A 19,660-nucleotide genomic window follows, 5' to 3' on the forward strand; every position below is an offset into this window, starting at 1 on the left:
TCTCGACCGCAGCGCCGTATCGTGCCTGTTTGCATATCTTTGTATTTGAATACGCATGCTCTATACCAATTTCTTTGGCGCTTCAGATATCCGGCCATATCTTCTGGGTGTTTCACTTTTTGGTGAGGCAGTGTACCACATTCTCGGGAAATCTTTGCACTGTATCACAATAACAATAAAATCAAGATTAAAAAACATACCGAAGTCCATTACTACAAAATCAGTGAATGCGGCGGCGAGCGTAATTTAACTTCCGATGCCAATCCGGTGTTTCTGCACATGCGCAACGTTCAGCATACTCAGTATTTTCTGGTCGCACCCAACACAGTCAATTATTCATCGAGATCATTGACCCATTCGTGACTTGGTTGGCGACTGATTTGCACGCAGACTCCTGGCGCGCTTCCGGCACACTTGCTGATTTTGACTGGAGGGTCGCTCGTGTAAAAGGGGCTCAAGAGGAGAGTCGTGCCGAGGGCTGATCGCGGCGCATCCGGCCCGGCGCCGTGGCCGCGGAAGCCGCCGCCTCATCCGCCTCCGCCTCCACCTCCGCCCCCGACGGCACAGGTGGGCTCTGTTCTCCTGGGTCCTCTGCAGGTTCCGGCAGCGGCAGCCGCGAGGCTTCTGCGCCTGCGCGCAGCACTGCTGAGTCACAACCACCTCTTCACATGCTCAAGTAACATCAGGGTAGCGTCAGCTTTAATCTGGAGTTTGATCTGACGCGACGACTCGGGCTCGATTTCAAACAACGATGGGCACGAACCTACGAGGGTTGATCGAGAAAGAGTGAGACTGATTTTTTCCTGTAGTTTCCGTGACAGTTTCCGATCTGTACCATGAATATTCGAAAAGAACGGGTTTTTACGTATAATGACCGTAGGCGGTAGCAGAATCGTATCGGTAGGTTGTAGTAATACTCTGTTTTGTAGACGCGCTTTGCATTTCCAAACAATGGCGGGGACGCGAGAGGAGCAGTAACGCGCAAATTCTGTGTTCGTTTGAACGGTACAGCCACTAAAACTTACGAAAAGCTGCAGTACATGTACGGCGAAGGTGCACTTCCTCGTGCAACAGTGTCCAGGTGGTTGAAGGACTTGTCTGTGCTAAGCGAGGTGGGCCTGGCGTTTCGGCTTCTGCTATGACTGAAGTCAGCAACGTCAACAGCTGCTGTTATTGTCAGTGAAGATTGGCAGATAATGTCACGAAACCTCAGTGAAGTGTTAGGAATTTCATGTGGCAGTGTCTTTATGATTGATCATCTCCATATGTTCCGTGTTTGTGCCCGTTGGGTAACACATCTGTTGATCCCCGAACAACAGGCTTTACTAATGGAGACAAAACTGTGAGATGCTGCGCCTCTTTGCTGATGGAGTGGATGCTCTTCTGGAGTCGATTATCACTGGTGATGGGCCACGGCTGCATCATTCTGATCCTGAAGGAAAACGAGGCAGCACAGGCTGAAAACACCAAAAAAGCAAAAGTTTTTCCATCTGCACGGCAAGTAATGGTTGATCACATTTTTTGACTGCCATGGAATTTTTTACCAGTTTACAGTTTCCTCTCACATTACTGTTACAGCAGCATACTGCACGTCAGTGTTGGCTAAACTGAGGAAGAACATTGCTAGGAAACGACCAGAATGTTACAGGACTAGGTGGAGACTTCATCATGACAATGTGTGGCCTTACGTCGTAAATCAAATCATGCAATTTCTAGCTCAGTTCAGCATTACATGTCTGTCGCATCGGCCTTATAGCACCGATCTTGCACCCTGTGATTTATTTTTTCTTATTCCCATCATCACGGGCAACGCTTCGGGACACTGTATTTAAGAAATCTGAAGCAGTGCTCAGGAAAAGTCAGGCGATTCTCAAGGAGCTGACAAAGAATGGCCTGTATCATGTGTTCGAGGCCTGGCACAAACGCTATAAAAGGTACACTCAAGTAGGAGGGGAGCACTCTGACAAAAAAGACGATTTAAATAATAAAATTCAGTAATAAACAAGTGTGAAAAAATCAGTCTCAGTCTTTGCTGATCACTTCTCTTATAAACTCTTTTAAACACGTTGCAGTGCTCGCAAGCTACTCCTTCAACATAGCTGGCAGTTTGCTGTCACAAGAATAGGTTGCTCTGCCACAGACCAAGAAACAACTGCAAAATTAATAGAGAAGATGATAAAACATTCCAGCATTTAAAAGTCAAGGATAAACCTTTCTGTGGAAGAGAGAAGCAGATATAAATAACCTGGTATTTTCCAGAAATTTCTTCCAAGCACAGCAAAACAGGTTACTTCAAATCCTATGAAAGTGAAGACGGCCCTTCCAACAAACGCTCCCGTTTTATTGCGCCACACAGCTGGTGCAATATATAAAGTCCTTTTTGATTTTATACGAGAAAATAACTTGTGTTTATCATTTTGCTGTACTCTCTGTGCTTACATACACACTATAATTTACAGGTGTTTGATCCCAATATCTGCTGACCTTTCTTTTCATTTCTATTTTGTCTATAGTTGGTATTATGTGAACATTCTTTAGATGTAAGTACTCTGCCTGTAAGGCTAGTGTAAAATAGTATAAGTTGAAAATAGTCTTGGTTGCAATTTTAGTTTTTTTATTTATCAACTACGCGTTTCACCTTATTTAGGCATCTTCAGGCTGATCTTAATTTGATATTTCTAAGGACGATCCATTAGACAGTGTAGCCAAAGGTCATCGTCGAGTACATCAAGCCAATATCGCCTTCGTTAACCTCAGTAAATACGAAGGCGATGTTGGCCTGATGTTGGGGGAGACTGTCAGCAGCCGGGCTAGGAAGTTACCGCCCCGATGCGAATCTTGTCATTGAGAGAACAACACAAGCGACTACGTCTGGAGTGGCGCCGTGACTGGGAGGCCTACACTGCTGATGGGTGGCGTCCCACAGCGGTTCTGCACTGCCCCACGTAACCGTCGTCGGCGAGTGCTATGGCGACCTGGGAAAGAATACAATGTTTCTGAGTGGCACAGCGCTGTTACTCGCACCTCCGTGTTGTGGGAAGCCATCGCGTGAGGCTTCAGGTCACAGCTACCCTAAACGGCACGATGGTACGCCTTTGACATCGTGCGTCTTATGTGTGACTTGTCAAATGGGAGTATCGTGATGCCATTTTTCAACAGGATAATGCTCATTGACACGTCACAAGACTACCTCTACGAACTGTCTGCAGATATTGAGCAAGTCTCGTGGTCAGCAAGATCGTCAGATCTGTCCCTTATAGACGTTGTGTGTGACCAGCTCGGATGTCGGCACCGTCCAAGTGCCAGAATCAAGGATGTCAAGGGTCTGCTGGTCCAGCTTGCCTCTGGAGAAGGCACAAGGATTTATGACACCCTTCCCAACCTAACCAGTGCATTTGTCTGGACGAGAAGGTGTGCAATTATTGATAAATGGTTTCATACTGTCAAACATTATTAAAATTGGCTCGATTCTGTAATCGAACATCACATGCCTTCCCTACCCGTGAAGTTTCATTTCGCTTCCTCCTCCCCTTCTGGGTGCTTCACTTTTTTCCTCAGGCAGTGCATTTTCTTTATCAACACGATGGCATCCGGGTGTTTATATATGTATTTGTTTTTCTTTTAGTTTATTATCTAGATATAGAAGCAGACCAAATGTTACAATGAATTGCAGTGACCTCTGCCTTTCGCGGGCAAGTGCTCGACCGACTAAGCTTCCCACTCCTCGTCGCACCTTTACTTCCATCAGTACCTACCTACTGACTCAAGGGGTGAGGATGGGGTCGTCAGTCGTGCTTGGGAAGCTCAGTCAGAAGCTACAAAATATTACATTATTACAGACTGTACGGTTATGAAGCCGTAGTTTGTGAGGTCGTGACATTAGTTGAGAACTGTCTAACTGAGCGTAGTAATTTATGTTGTACAACAAACATGTTTTACACAGTAAATTACAGTTTACGCATTCGGAAATATTAAATACAGTACTTGATTAAAATATACAATATTAATGTATTAAAAGTTACATTGTCGAAATTTGTGGAATAAGCAAGGTAAGGAAAATGAAATTATATTTTTATCAAAATTGTAGTTGTTTCTTCATATTGTAGAGAACTATGAATGTTATTGAAGCTACTGTACCATTTTTGAACTGTGATCATATTTCGTCTTTTCCCTGATTCCACCTCGATCAGACAAACTTTCGTTAAATGGAAATTTCAGTTACTAGAACTTTTTTGTCGAGTGCGTTGAATTTCGGACAACTGATTCTGCTGTATGTAGATAGGAACAAAGTCAGTGTGTGAGGGAGTTGCTTTCAGATTAGTTTGGTACTAGAGCCAGGATGAAAGGGAGACTGGACGTGGCGCACTGCCACTGGCCACGCCACACTAGGAGACTGAAACGCAGCGCCTGGAGAACCGCGGCTGCCCCGAGTGGACGGTGGCTGGCTGGCTGGCTGGCTGGCGCGCGGCCCCGGAGACAAAGCCGGCCGGAGTGACCCAGAGGAGGAACAAAGAAGGCCAGCCGCAGCCACCGCCGCAGCCACCGCCGGATTCCAGCACAGGCGGCCGGCGGGCGGCTTGCGCTCCCCACGCGCGCGGCAAAAAATATTCTCCGTGTGTAGTTTGAGGAAGACATTAGGATGGCCCGCGCCGCGCCACCGTACACAATGGCGACCAGCGTCTCCCCAGGGGTAGCAGCCGCACCTTACCCCGCATCGGGAGGACGCCTTCTCTGCCTACACGACCACAATGCACTGCACTCGTTTCAGTCACCACGCCAGGCCAGGCCATCACGCGCGCACTCTCTGTACACCAGGGGTGGGCAGGAATCCTGCACTTGCGCGCGTGCAGTTAACTTACGATACGTTTTATTTAATTATCACAGGTGGAGTTTACAATACGTTTAATGTCTGGAACAAAATTTCTACATACAGACAAACGCAAACAGTTACGTAAATTTTCATCACTGATGTTTGCTCTTAACTGAGACTTATTAATTTTCATAACAGAAAAAATCTCACACAAACGTATGTCCAGCCAAACACTGACATTATCTTCGCGGCTTCACGATGGAGACGAGGAAACTCTTGCTGTGGAAAGTCGTGATAAAAGTCTATTATACGTCTTGCCAAAAGGAACTTGTTTCTCAGACGACAATTACACTGTAGATCTATTAATTCCATTTGCAAATTGGGATGAATGTCATCTACAGAAACAGCAAATGGTCTCGAGAGCCATTCAAACGCTTGGGATTAATATGATATATCCCCAAATCGCTTGAGAAATTCCTCTTTTCTTCAACTAAGTACGGAAACATATTCTTTGCAATTCTGTTCTCGCACAGTAGACAGAGTAGGGAAATGGACTGTGTTTCCCTGACGAGAGCTGTCTTTCCCACAGCTCAAGCTTGCTAGTGAAAGCTTGCACCTTTTCAGCCATTTCACAAATTAGCTGACTTTCTCCTTGTAAACTTGTGTTCAACGCATTCATGTGTCCGGTAATGTCCACTAAAAATGCAAGGGCGGCAACCCACTCTGGATCTTCTAACGTGGGGTCGTACCTTCCTTTGTCCTTTAAAAACTGATTTACTGGTATTCTCAGGTAAAAAAATCTTTTGAGTACATTACCGCGGCTAAGCCAGCGGACTTCACTGTGGTAAGGTATGTCACCGTACTCTTCCCCAATTTCAGCTAAGTATGTGTAAAAATGTCTATGTGTAAGCCCGTGGCATCTCAAATAATTAACTGCCCAAATAACCACTTGCATGACGTCCCCCCGGTTTTGCTGCTTTTGCACAGAGTACTTCTTGGTGCAAAATGCAGTGGATGCTGTGCAGTGATTCTTCTTTACGCTGTAGCTTTTTTCTTAGTAATCCAACAAATTCCATTTGTTCCCCTTTCATTGTAGGTGCTTCGTCTGTTGTCACTGACACCAAAAGTTCCCAGTTCAAGCCAGCTGAATCGACAGCTTCTTCAACGGCTTTTAGGATGTCCGGCCCGGTGGTCGCGCTTTTTATAAAGACATCGTATCTAAAAAATCCTCTGTTATGTGCAGAGCAGTGTCCACACCGCGGACATAAATCACTAATTGCGCGGTGTCTGAAATATCTGTGGACTCATCAAGTGCGATAGAAAATGCAATAAACTCCTGCACTGCACTACTTACAATCCACCGAGAAAGAGTGATAGCTCGAAACTGATTTGCATTCAGTGGGCAAAGTAAATCATCAGCGTCATTGATGCACTCCTTTATAAACTCAGCTTCAACAAATGGTTTTCCAGCTATATTAAGCGCAATCTTGTAACTTGCACGTACCGATGGGCTATCATTGTTGTCGTCCTGAAAAATTGAAAACAGTGCTCCATAAAATGTAAAACCAGTTAGATGAGAGAATGACGAAAGAAAGTCGCTGACCTCTCGTGACAACAGCAACTTACGTCAGATTCATCTAGTATCGTCAGATCGCTTTTCGTAAGTTCAGTCAATTTCCCCATCCGCTCAGAATCCGACAATAAACTGTACTTGTCCTTGTGAAATTTATTATAATGGCGTTCAATACTAAACTTCCGCTGACCAGCGAGAATACTGCCACATATTAAACATTTCGAGTTTTCACGTTTTTGTACAAAGAAAAATTGATTCTCCCATTACTTTTTAAAAGATGGCAAATCTCCACTTCTCCGTTTCCCTGATTCACTCCGCATTTTCCGGTTCTTCAATTACAACGTTCACTACGTAGTGGTCGCTTCGCATCAACGTCCGCAGCTTAGCCTGGCACTACACTGCCGCAACCTGCCGGCTGTCGCCACTGCCCCATTCGACGGCTGCACGCGAGCAGCACACGTGCAGCGCTGTGCTCTCACGAGCCGCGTGCAACGTTTGCCCGCCCCTGCTCTGCACCATTACCTTAGCCAAACGACGGATTTCGTTCGTTCTAGGACTGACGTGCACGTCAGGTGCGGACCCAAGGTTTGGTTCTGGAAGGGTGGCCATAGTTGGTTCCTCGATTCTCGTTCCCCGCTCCCAACCGGAACACCCCCCCCCCCCCCCCCAGTCACCTCAAAATTTGATGACACAATTATTTGCGCGCGCGTACGACACCGAAGTCTCTGGTCCCCACACTCACGTCTGGGATGACGAATTTGGTTAAAATCAGCAAGAGATTTAAAAAGTTGTAGACAAAGTATTTCCTCTTCTCTCGTGACACACACACACAAACATATAAAACTTGTAATGTTTCACTTCTTAAAAAGAATGGATCCCTAGGCATCTGCAACATACTAAAACTTGCAGCCTAACAATTTGCGATGGACAATCCACAAAATTTTAAGATGAGAGCTGCACTCTGGTTAGATGGAATGATTAATTAAGATATACCGAGTCGAGATTGGAAAAAAAAGAGATTTAAGGCACAACTCGATTAAATCGAATTTTCATGGGATTTTCACAGATAACTTTATAGTAGTTTGGAGCAACGTATAGTTTCCATTTCACCAAAATCAGCTGAAAAAAACCTGTAATTTAAAATTTCAGCAAAAATCTGCCAAAACTTGGAAACAATGTGAAACAATACAGCATCGTCCTAGGGGACATCAAAAAATCGACAATTTGCAATTTGGTAATGGGGAAAGTGTGTGTGTTTGGGGAGAGGAGGGGGGCGGAGAGAGGGGGATTTGTAGAGGCAGGCCAGGTATAACTTGCCGTCAGCTCCCCTTTTAACATGCCACAGATGTCTAAGATTTGATTAAAAATAACAATAAACTACACAAAATATTTTATTTAGGTGAGTGCCTGGTGCATTACTTCAACATAACCTCTAAGGAATTTCAGTGAAGAGAAGTACATAACCTAAAAACACATTCGTTCGCAAATTTCAGATTTACATGCATTATACAATTGACTTAACGGCTGTAATAGCAACAAACAGTCGCAAGTTCTACCTCACAATTTACACGATCGATGTGTGCACTAAGCATTATCGGTATTTCACCTAGCACTACGACTGTGAACGAAGTTCTGCGCAACCCGAGTGGGTGTCTCACGCGACACTTACCAAGTTCAGAGGACCAGAGGGATGGAACGTTTTGTTCTGAACGCTCAGCAACTACCGCCGAAATCTCTTAACCCTCCAGCAGGCGCGTCAACTTTCATGACGCCACCAGTCGCGATGTATCTCGTGGATACATGCGACGATTTTTGTGGTTTTTTGTTTGTTTACAGGTTATTTTTCTTTTGTTTTTGTTTTAAATTGCAGTTACCTTTATTGTTACAGATTTTACAAATACAGCAGTGAACATCAGGCTCATTATACTTTCAAATTAACAGAAATATTTGACATTTTGTAATGGAGAAGTAAATGAAATTCTTTTAAAAATTGATTTTATTATAGATACAAATAAATTATTGAACTAATCAAAGCATGTCTCTTTTTACTTATTGCCCTCTAAAGAAAGACATTGTTCACAAATTATTTTTGCGTGCTTTTGCAAGCAAAGATGTGTGCCGCATTTTTCACATGTATACTTGCTGAGACAAGTCTTTTTTTGTCTCCCTGTAACATGACTGGCACCTTTTCCTTTTCTTGTGTTCTGATTCCAAGGATTGTTCAGCGTTTTCTCGCTCTTTTCCTTTAGGTTTGTACTTTACTAGCATTGAACTTATATCATATAGAGTCACAATAAGAGCTCTTCTTTTCGGATGATCTTGCAGTAGAGTCAGAGCCAAAGTTTTGAGGTACTCGCGCCGATTTGAGTATTTATTCCTGTTGCCCAAGAAAATTACTCTTGAGTTGATGCCTGCAATGTTCAACAGGTGGAAAAAAACCACCACAGGCCATCATCTTGATGACCTAGCTACATTGTAGGTTGCACAGAGTTTGTCAACTACACCAACTCCAGATTTGGTGTCATTATAGCGTAGAATAATTGCTGGTTTTTTCTCTAAACCTTCCAAAACCTCACTTGACGATACATGCATACTCGAAAGGAGGACTACAGTTTTCCCTTTTTTCGGGACATACGACACAAGGGTTTCATTCTTGCTGTAGCTAAATACGCTATCATATTGCTGTCTACTTTTTGTTGCTACGAAATTCGATGGCAGTTCCTTCTTGTTTTTTCGAATTGTGCCTACAAACGACAGTCTCCTTTTATGCAGTTCTCTTACTAACTCCAAACTAGTGAACCAGGTGTCTGCTGTAATGTTTCTACCCATCCCGTATATTGGTTCGGCAAGTCTCAGAACTACTTCTTTGGCGGAGTTGTTATTCTGAAAGGGTCTTTCTGGTTGTAATTCACAATATATTTCCATGTTGTATGTATAATAAAGCTTGGCATCACATAGGCAGAAAATTTTGATGCCATATTTAGATGGTTCCGATGGTATGAACTGGCGAAATCCACACCGGCCTCGAAATGCTGGTAGCTGCTCATCAACTGTGACGTTGTGACCGAGGGAGTAATGTGTCTTGCAGTTATTCAAACACATGGTGAACATTTCCCTCACAGCTGCTAATTTGTCTGTCCTGCGCCGTTCTTGTCTTGTGGCTCTATCGTCAAAACGAACACATCTTATTAGGACGAGGAAAGGTTTTCTCGGACATGGTCATTCTAAAAATATTCAGACCAAGGTCATCTGCTGTCCAGGAGTCGTGAACATTCTGTCACCCACCCCGGAACACACCAGCAAGGTATAAGAAGCCAAGAAAGGCTTCGATTGCGTCTGTGTCCTTGCAGTCAGTCTCGCGAGCAAAGTTTCCTTTTAGATCAGCTATACGCCTGTTAGTGTTGACCACAATTAGATCTAGGATATCATTAGTGATGAATAGGCTCCAGCAGTCAATTTCAGTTACCATTTTCTTTGCGTCTCCAACTACCCCAGGCAGTTTGGTTAGTATATTATGAGGCCGTGTCTGTGTTGCTTTCCAAGGCACTTTTCTCCATTTAGTTCCATCCTTACCTAAAATAAAAAAATAAGTACATTACACCATTATTAGATATTGTTATTATTACATCTGAAAGCATATTTATTGTCTTTTCTACTCACCAAAATAGCAATGTTCATCAGTTTCCTGCACTTCATTATTTTCCTCTTCATCAAATTCATGATCTGTGTCTGAGTCTACAGATCGTGTTTCGAGTGTATCTTCGGTTTCTGAATCAGTTTCTGCAAGATCATGTTGATCTTCAATGGATACCTCGTCGTCCAGAAGAAGGCAATGTACTTCTTCCACATCCTTAGGATTTTCTAGATCGTATCGTTTACTCATTTTGAAAGAGAGTACACGTAGCTACAACGAAATTTTGCTTCATTTAGAAGACAACAACGCAACGCTGCAAACAATGCAACAGCGGCAGCCATTAGCGGCGACAAAGCGTTACCCGAGTAGGCGCGCTGTATCTGAGAGATACAGGCAGTACACGTTCCCACACCTGACTCGTTTATGACGTTGTCAGTATCGGTATAAGACTGAAATTCCTATGAAGCAATAAGAAAGGTATGACACAAGATGTCGTGGGCCATCAAGCCGTTACCACTGTTCATTGCGGTAATATTAGAGAAAAAGTAGGTCATGTATCTGACAGGTACATGCGCGACTGTCGGAGGGCTCAGCACTCACCAGCACATATATATGGGCAACTGAAACCGTACCATCATGTCTGTTTGAACACGCTAACATCCAAAACTACTAGATGAATTCTCAAGGGATTTTCGCAGATGACTGGACGCAGGGGAGGGGGGCAACGAACGGGCTTTCTTTAATCAATATCGGATCACGGAAAAAAGTAAAATATCGTAATTTAAAGTTTGATTTAAAATTGTCTGCTCATCTTAATGGTTCGGATATTTAACGATCACGGCCTAGTACACCACAGTGCAATACATGGAGCTGTTAATTCCGTAGTACACCAAACAACCAGTAGATGAAGCTGCTACATTTTTTTAACTCATGTGCTTTCGGAAGTTTACGTCATGGCGGAATGGCGCACTGCGATCTTATCTTTACGAATACAAACAGCAAATTTACTTGGCTAGCGTATACATATATTCTTTTTTGCGGTCACCCACACTTACAACGTGCTTCAGACGCCCATATTTTAGTATTAACGATAACGTGTTAATATACAGTAATAATAATAATAATAATAATAATTTGTTTACGGCAGTATATAGTACATCGCTTTACCTTAACATCCACTAAACTGCAATTCAGAGAGATCAAGTATTTTAAAAAAATGTGTCCCAAAATCTGAGAAGGAAAATGCAGTTAATGTACGAACTATTATGGTAACAAAACATCACAGCTTTGACAACGTCATAATTAACGCAATATAAATTCCGAGAGTGGAATCAGCAACAGTACTTAGTACTAGACTGCGAACATGGATGTGAAGATTAGGGCTGTGTGGGCGTGTAAATAAGGCGAACATCGTCTCTTTCAATCGCTCCCATATACGTTCAGTAAGTTCATGTTTTAATCTTTTTTAAATGGGGGAGGATCTTTCAGTTTCTGTCCTCCCTTACTCAGCATCCTGCTGTTTGTCGATTCTACCTGTAGACGTACAGGCGATGGACAAAAATATGGAAACACAAAAAACACATTACCGTGCCCAATACGGCACAGGAAAACCGTTGGTATTCAGAAAAGCTTCCAGTCGACTTGGAATGGACAGATACTGGTGCCGCACAGTTTTCAAGCGACTCTCACGCCACTCAGCCTGCCGGTAGCGATGATGGAGGATAGCGATCACACACCCTTGTGTCCAAGGAAGATCACAAAGGCTCAATTACACTGTGGCGGCCAGGGCATATGCCAGTGTTGAGCACTGTGCTCACAAAATCGGTCCTGGACGATGCGAGCAGTGTGAAGAGGGGCTCAGTCGTCTTGGATCACAGCACCGCCATTGGGAAACAGACGTTGTACTATGCAAGGGACCTGATCGGCTAAACCGGTCATACAATCCTTGACACTAATGCCACCATGCCGAGTGACCATGAGGCCCGTGGAATACCATGATATGGTTGCAAGAACCATCACCGAACCCCGCCGTGCTTCACTTTTCGTTCGTGTTGTTTTGGTGCTGACAGAGTTCGCGAATGGGACATCCAGTTCTGTTGTGACTTTTGTAGCTGTCATTCTCTTTACCGTCCTGTTCCATAAATGCCTGCCTCCATAACTCAATACACACTCTCGTCCGCATTGTGACTTAGCGGATAATGTTTTTCTACTTTTCCTGTATGTGGTATAAAGCTATGATATGGTGCTCCATGAAACACCAAACACTTCGGTTAGCTTGGGTACGGAAGCACCCATCAAACGAGAATCAATAATTTAAAATTTGCCCACGTGTCAGTTCACTTGGCTCCGACATAATGCATTCACGACTGCGTAGAATACTGTTCTCATCTCGACTGACACTTGCAAGATACTGACGTCACGGCACAGGTGCCGCTCATGGCCACATTCACCATCGCCACATGCAGGCTTTCCTAGTATCTGCATTAAGATTCAAGGGTGTATTTGTCGCGGTGTTTACATGTTTTTTTCCTGCCCCTGTACGAACAGTGTTAGAGTCTTTGTTGACAGCAGGTATGATCAGCCTGGAAATGTGCACCTTTCTCCAGATAGAACGTTATCGGTGAAGTCGAAAGGCTCTAACCGTGGACTGGCCATCAGGCAAGGGACATATATATATTCTGGGTGAAATGTAGTTAGTAATTAACAGAATGCCTTGCCATTTTCAAGACTCTTGGTTTTCACGCTGCTTTATTCTCCAAAAGTTAGCTGTGAAATCTCTTCTTCTTCTTCTTCTTCTTCCTTTTGTTTGTTTATAAATAAATCTTCTGTTACCAGTCACGATTTTTCTTTATTTACTTTTCGCACGACACGTTTCGGAAATGATTCCCATTTTAAAGTGCGTTTTATGTGTGTATTAAGCCATTTCTATTGATGTTATCGGGGTGTGAGAGTCTGCTTCATTTCGTTGACTTTTAAGTTTTCTGACGGTCCATTTGTACAGAGTCTCACACAAACTAAACATCACAGACAACTTGTTGTACACTTTATCCATCGAAAATATCTTATCGTGGGAATCATTTCCCGAAACGCGTCGTGCGAAAAGTAAATAAAGAAAAATCGTGACTGGTAGCAGAAGATTTATTTATAAACAAACTTATTGTTTTCACACTCGCAGGCTTTCAATAACCATTTACAAGGCATCAAATCAGATTCTTCTTTTTGCGTTTTGTCTGTTATCCCTTTTCGTTAAAATTTTTGGCCTGTCCACCTTTTTCCTTTTCCTCTTTCTTCCTAAATATCTTCTGCTAACTGGGTGACAATTCACCATTAATTTTGGTACTCTGTCATCATCCATTTTTGTGACACGATCTTTCCAGTTGTTTCTGTATTGTTTAATCGGCTTATTTAAGTTTTTCGCTCCCAGTTCCTCCATGATGTCAGTATTATTCCTCCTGTCAGTGTATCCGCAGATTCTTTTTGTTGCAGTCCACAATCCACTTCCATATGTAATGGTTGTTACTGTCGAACTTAACAGAATTTCCTCTCTTACTTAGAGTTCTATAGAGGGTTCTATAGATTCTTTTGTTAATGTAATTAAATCTTTCTATTTTCTTTTGTATGTCCATTTCTATCCTAAAAGAGATGTTTTCTGAGCATTTATTAATATTTTGCTGGGAATTTGCTCCTTGTCCCTGAAAGTCATTATTTCTTTTTTCTTTGAAGATACTAACAGATTAATGTAAAACTTAGCTGTTGCGGATAAAATATTAACAGTTATATAGAGTATGTTTCCACTATCAGCAATCACAATTCACTAAAGAACAATGTCAGAGAACAATTCTTTCGTTGAACTCACAAGAATAAAAACTGCATCCTTGTCTTACTCCCAAATTTGTCCTGGTTTTACATTTTCCATTTGCTGCAATTGTGGCTTCTTATCCTTGGCAGAGTGTGTACGCAGATATTACAATATATATATATGCTGGGACCTACAGATAAGAAACGTGGCGTTAAGAATTGGTATGTGAGAGCGCGTATGTGAAAAAGAACGTCCTTGCGGAATGAACATATCATGAATATATGCTGTGAACAGTAGAACGAATTGTGAATTACGTAAGAAGCTATGTGAATGTCAGTTCAGTGTCAAATAAAAAATATATCTTACGAAGAGAAAGCAGTGTTCTGGAATTCAATACTTTGAAGTGCCACGTTTCACAGTAGGTAATGCCTCTGCTGTTGTGGCAAGTGTGTTGAGAGGACCGGCGTCAACGGAACGGAAAGCCAAAACATTTATTCAGTCAGCTGCCTCGGTCGCTCATGAATGGGTGGAATGCGGAACCGATGGGCGCACAACGAACCGCCGCTCGCCGCTACCTGAGCCCTTCCGCTGCGCTCCTCGGGAAATCCGACGGGCCGGCGGTGGGTGGGTGAGGAGTGTCCTTGACGGACAGGCCGATAAATTATACCGGGTCACGTTCCGGGGGTAGCGGTGCCCACTTACCGGCTTTTGACGGGTAGGCAGCCTTTTCGTACAAACCTGTAACTCCATGTGCACTCATTAGGCAAGCATATACAAGTATGCAATATGCTGCAGCCTGTTCTTACATGTACATTCTAAACAGTACGCCACTACCAGCCATTTAATTTTACACATTCTGTTTACGTGAATACCTTGTGTTTACAGACTGTGAGTGAATTTCTTACAAGTTTCCTAAGAACTGTTCGTAGCTGACAGAAACGTCAAACTGCGAACAAATGCCTGGCAACTTATGCCACTGATCCAATGCAGCGGATTTCTGTCTGATGTGGATCCGAGATTTCACGGTATCTTCGAGCGAAAACCACGGATAAAATGCATTTTTTTTTTTTTACAGGAAACTACTGTTTACTACATTTACCAAATATCCTGTCTGTTACATTTGACAAATCACAGCAATACTTAACGCTTCACTCTCTGGAATTTGACAATGCATTTACAGAATTCCACTTCTATCACATTGGATTACGTAATACTTCTTTTCAGTTCACTTTAGGAAAAATAGTCGCCCGATTTTCTCTGTTTATTTTTCATTCAATTTTGTCTGATGTTGGTTCCCACTCTCCAGAGAAGCAGAAGAGCATTATAGTCAAACGAATTTAGTAGTGTCTACTCCAGCAGCAGAACAATACATTTCTGTGATTCAGTTTGCGTGGTGAAGGGTTCCTCGATTATCTCGTGCCGGCCGGAGTGGCCGAACGGTTCTAGGCGCTTCAGTCTGGAACCGCGCGAGCGCTACAGTCGCAGGTTCGAATCCTGCCTCGGGCATGGATGTCTGTGATGTCCTTAGGTTAGTTAGGTTTAGGTAGTTCTAAGTTGTAGGGGACTGATGACCTCAGAAGTTAAGTCCCATAGTGCTCAGAGACATTTGAACCATTTTTAAATGAGAGCGCAGTGCTCGTCAACTCACACTGTGGACCTAAGAACTCTAGAGATTTTGCGAGTTCTCAGGGCGATATATACTTACAAGTACATTGGTGTACTTAAAGACGAAATTAACTTTCGAATGGTGTATCACTACCAAGTAACAAAGCTCGAAAAATCTTGGATCATTCTTGAAAAGATGGAAAAGACGCTGCTGTAATTGAAAGAAATACACAATGAGAAGAACAGAAATGACACTCTTATTGAAAGACAGTAACTGCAATGAAGTCTCCGCGACATTACAAGACGCGGGACATGGTTCTAAACATGGACAGCAGCGCATGCTCTGCTACTTGCTGGCCACAAGCTGGGTAAGGAGTTCATGTGGCAGGGAGCTCCGTTTCTCCATCAGCGAGGTTGACAACTGCTGGATGCTTTTTGGTGCACGTGGACGTACTGCAACACGCCTCGGCAACGCATCCCACTCGTGCTCGATGAGATATATGTCCGGGGAGCGGGCAGGACAGTCAAATCGCCGAATATCCTTTCGTTCCAAAAGCTCCTCCACCTTTGCTGTTCGTGGTGGTCGTGCATTGTCATCCATAAAAATGAACTCATTATACCTGCACAACCGTAACACGTGGACCATCGAAACGATAGTAGAGTGTATAACACTATACTGCGTCACGTGTTGTATTAACATATAGCGTATTACCAGTTATGGTATTACGGTGCAGTTAAAGTTACCCTCTGGCAGGATTTTAGTAAACAGATTGTGAGTTACGTAATGGATTTGGCTTATCGACCAGAATTTAGTGCTACAGAAGAAACCAGAAAGCTAAAGATTGAAATATGGGAAATGTTTTAAGTAACAAAGTTTGCTTAAATGAGATAAAAACGGTCGCCAGCCTAATTAGGCATAGCAAAGTGCATTTACTCTCTAACTTCAAAACAACGTGCTGTCTTATTGACATTAACACAACCAGTAATTTTCACTAATACAATTTAATGCAGTTAATGCTTAAAGCACAAACACTTTGAAATAAAGCAAATCAATCAATATGGAAGTTTTCATAAATGCAACGCTAACTTCCTCCCTTAACTTCAATTGAAACTACAGTACCCCTAGATATCTTTTTGCATTCAGAATTGTGCAAAGAATCAACCATTTACTTTCATTAGATTTTAACACACAGGGTACTCGGATGTCAGTATTTATGTGGAATGGATCCTAAGACGTTTCGTGAGAGAAACCAAATCTAGGATCGGACACAAGTTTCACATAATTTGCCTGATTATTGCAAATTAAACAACACTTAAATGTACTGGTTCATACTTTGACAAAATCCTGACCTCCTATAACTGCCGAAGTGATTGCGCAATATCGGTGACGAGTACATAACGGTTACCGGTCTCTCCTCTGGATATAATTGGCTCTATTATCTTCTTCTTTGCGACGGTACTTCCAACAATAGAGCCTTTTCCATTAATAGAGCACCATTTTATAGCCGTACACACATCCGAGGCCTTTCCATATTAGTCCAGGTACTGGATGCCACCTTCGGCACTTGCCCCGTTCACTCTATAGCTGCTCAGACAAAACTGTCCAGTAGCTAGCTGCCGACTGACTCCTGTTCCACCTTTTAGCCCGCGCCAGCCACATTTTGTTGCGCGCCAACTCAATCCGTCGCAAATGGGAAGTACTGTTCCTTTTCAATGCAAGTCCGTAGGTATGAACCAGCTTATACATAGTTATAAACAAACATCTTTTAAAAAATCTTAATATTTAAATACATTAACATGTCGACACAAAAGCCACATAATTATATAACATTTTCCTCCAATTAATACAAAGAATTTAAACAGTAAAGAGAAAACATTTTACATAACTTTCCAATTCATTACAATAGGTCAAAGACATTACATAGTGAAAAATACATACTAGAGATTGAACAGAATTAATCAGTACAAAATTTTTTTACAGTATTAATTATGGTGTTACAAGTGTTCCTCTGCACAGTACGTGTTCAAACCTCTCGCCTTACGAGAACATATTCGTTTCGGTGGCCTAGCTGTTAATGTGTGGCGAGGCATAATGTTGCATGGGCGTACTGACTTCCTAATCTTTGAAAAGGTATCCTCGCTGGTCATCGTTGTTGTGACACTGTGCTCCTTCTCCATGTGCGCCTTTTCAGCGGTGCATTCAGCCGTGACTTCATTTTTATGGATGACAGTGCGCGACCGCATTGAGCAGATCAGTTGGAGGACGGTCGGCGTATGGACTGGCCTAACCCTTCCCCCGACTTCGATCCGTTCGATCACGTGTGGGGCGCATTGGGGAGACGTGCTGGAGTCCGGCAATGAGCATCCAGCGGCTGTCAACCGCGCTGCTTGAGGAAGTTGCTGGTTCTTATCCCCACAGTACTTGTTTCCAGATGGTAGTACATGTACCAAGCCTGTCTGAAATTGATCCATGGGTTCTGCAGCAGCTTTTTAGCCCTGGCTTTGCCCGTGTAGGTGCATTTCACATGTATTTTTCATACATTTGACATATTTCACCCGTCTGTTTATCGAAATGCGTCCTACTGTTTCATTTTCACGCAGCTCAGTGTTTATGAGGTCATGTCTCCTGAACTATTTGTCGTACAATGATATAATTTTGCAGGCACATACGGTATATACGGTGTTTCACATTCATGTTACACACTTCTAGAGGCTGTAGAGGGCACTTAGTAGATCGAGCTTTACATGGGAACCCTTGTCCGGAAACGAGATGCAACGCCGCTACAGAGCTTGAAAGTTACAGGCGCCGGGGCCTGTAAATGTATGTACATACAGGGTGATGCCCTGTTGATGTTACAGACTTTTTAGGCTGATGTAGAAGGATAAACGTATCAGTATGAGGTACTCGTTCCTGTACCAGAAACGAACGAGTCGAAAGTTGTTAGTAAAAAACCGTTCTGACACCTCTGACATGGAATATATATACCGGCACTGTTGTTGCTAAGGTGGTAGTGTGGACCAAAACAAGGAAAAATTCTTCAGCAAACATGGGTTCTAAAATGCACACCTGACGAGCTATGAGCACTTGTTCATCTTCACTAGTGTGAAACACATCTCCTCTACTGAACAAGTGCCCATACCTCTTAAGATATGCGTTTCAGAGCTCATGTGTACGGGACATTTTTTTCTTGTTTTGGTCCATACTACCATCTCTGAAAGTTGCCTACGCTATGGTCTTAGCTACAACAGTACTATATACCGAGCGAGGTGGCGCAGTGGTTAGCACACTGGACTCGCATTCGGGAGGACGACGGTTCAATCCCGTCTCCAGCCATCCTGATTTAGGTTTTCCGTGATTTCCCTAAATCGTTTCAGGCAAATGCCGGGATGGTTCCCTTGAAAGGGCACGGCCGATTTCCTTCCCAATCCTTCCCTAACCCGAGCTTGCGCTCCGTCTCTAATGAACTCGTTGTCGACGGGACGTTAAACACTAACCACCACCACCACAACAGTACTATATTACATGTATTTCGCTGTTAGAGATATCAGAATGGTTATCGTTCATAAGTTTGGACTAATTCGTTTCCAGTAAAGGGACCCTTACCTCGAATTGATAAGTTTATCCTTCTCCATCGTTCTAGAAACTCTGTAACATCATCACGGAATCACCCTGAACACACAAATATTTACAGTCGTCGGCGCCTGTAACTTTGACGTTTCCATTTATGGGTTCCCGTGTAAAACTTGATCTACTGAGTTCCCTCTACAACCTCTAGGTGTGTGCAACATGAATTGTTAAACACCCTGTATATGGATGCTGTCTCGATGTGTGCTGCGAATATATTTAGTAGTACAGAAGTAACAAATTAAAACGTCAAGCATGACGCGACAGTTTTTCCCGCAACTCAGAGTTTATGAACTACGTCACGTACAGTGGAATAATTTTGCTGGTACATTCAGTGGTGTATGTGAATATTGCCTGCAAAATGTGTCCCGAATATTGTTAGTTGTATAGCAGTAATAAATTAAAACAACGTGCCTGATGCGGCAGTTTCACTGCATGAACACCGGTAATGTAATGAGCGATTAACATTTTTCCTTTAATCTTTTTTGGGGGTTTCGACGAGAAAATGTTTCGTGAAGGGTTGAAATTACGTGTAAAAATTATTGCAAGCCACCGTGTGCTATCATTCTCAAATACTGGATGACTGTAGTCCGGCTATTCTCGCGTCGTGAGGT

This window comes from Schistocerca piceifrons, chromosome 5 (genome assembly GCF_021461385.2).
Source record: "Schistocerca piceifrons isolate TAMUIC-IGC-003096 chromosome 5, iqSchPice1.1, whole genome shotgun sequence".
NCBI classification, from domain to species: Eukaryota; Metazoa; Arthropoda; class Insecta; order Orthoptera; family Acrididae; genus Schistocerca; species Schistocerca piceifrons.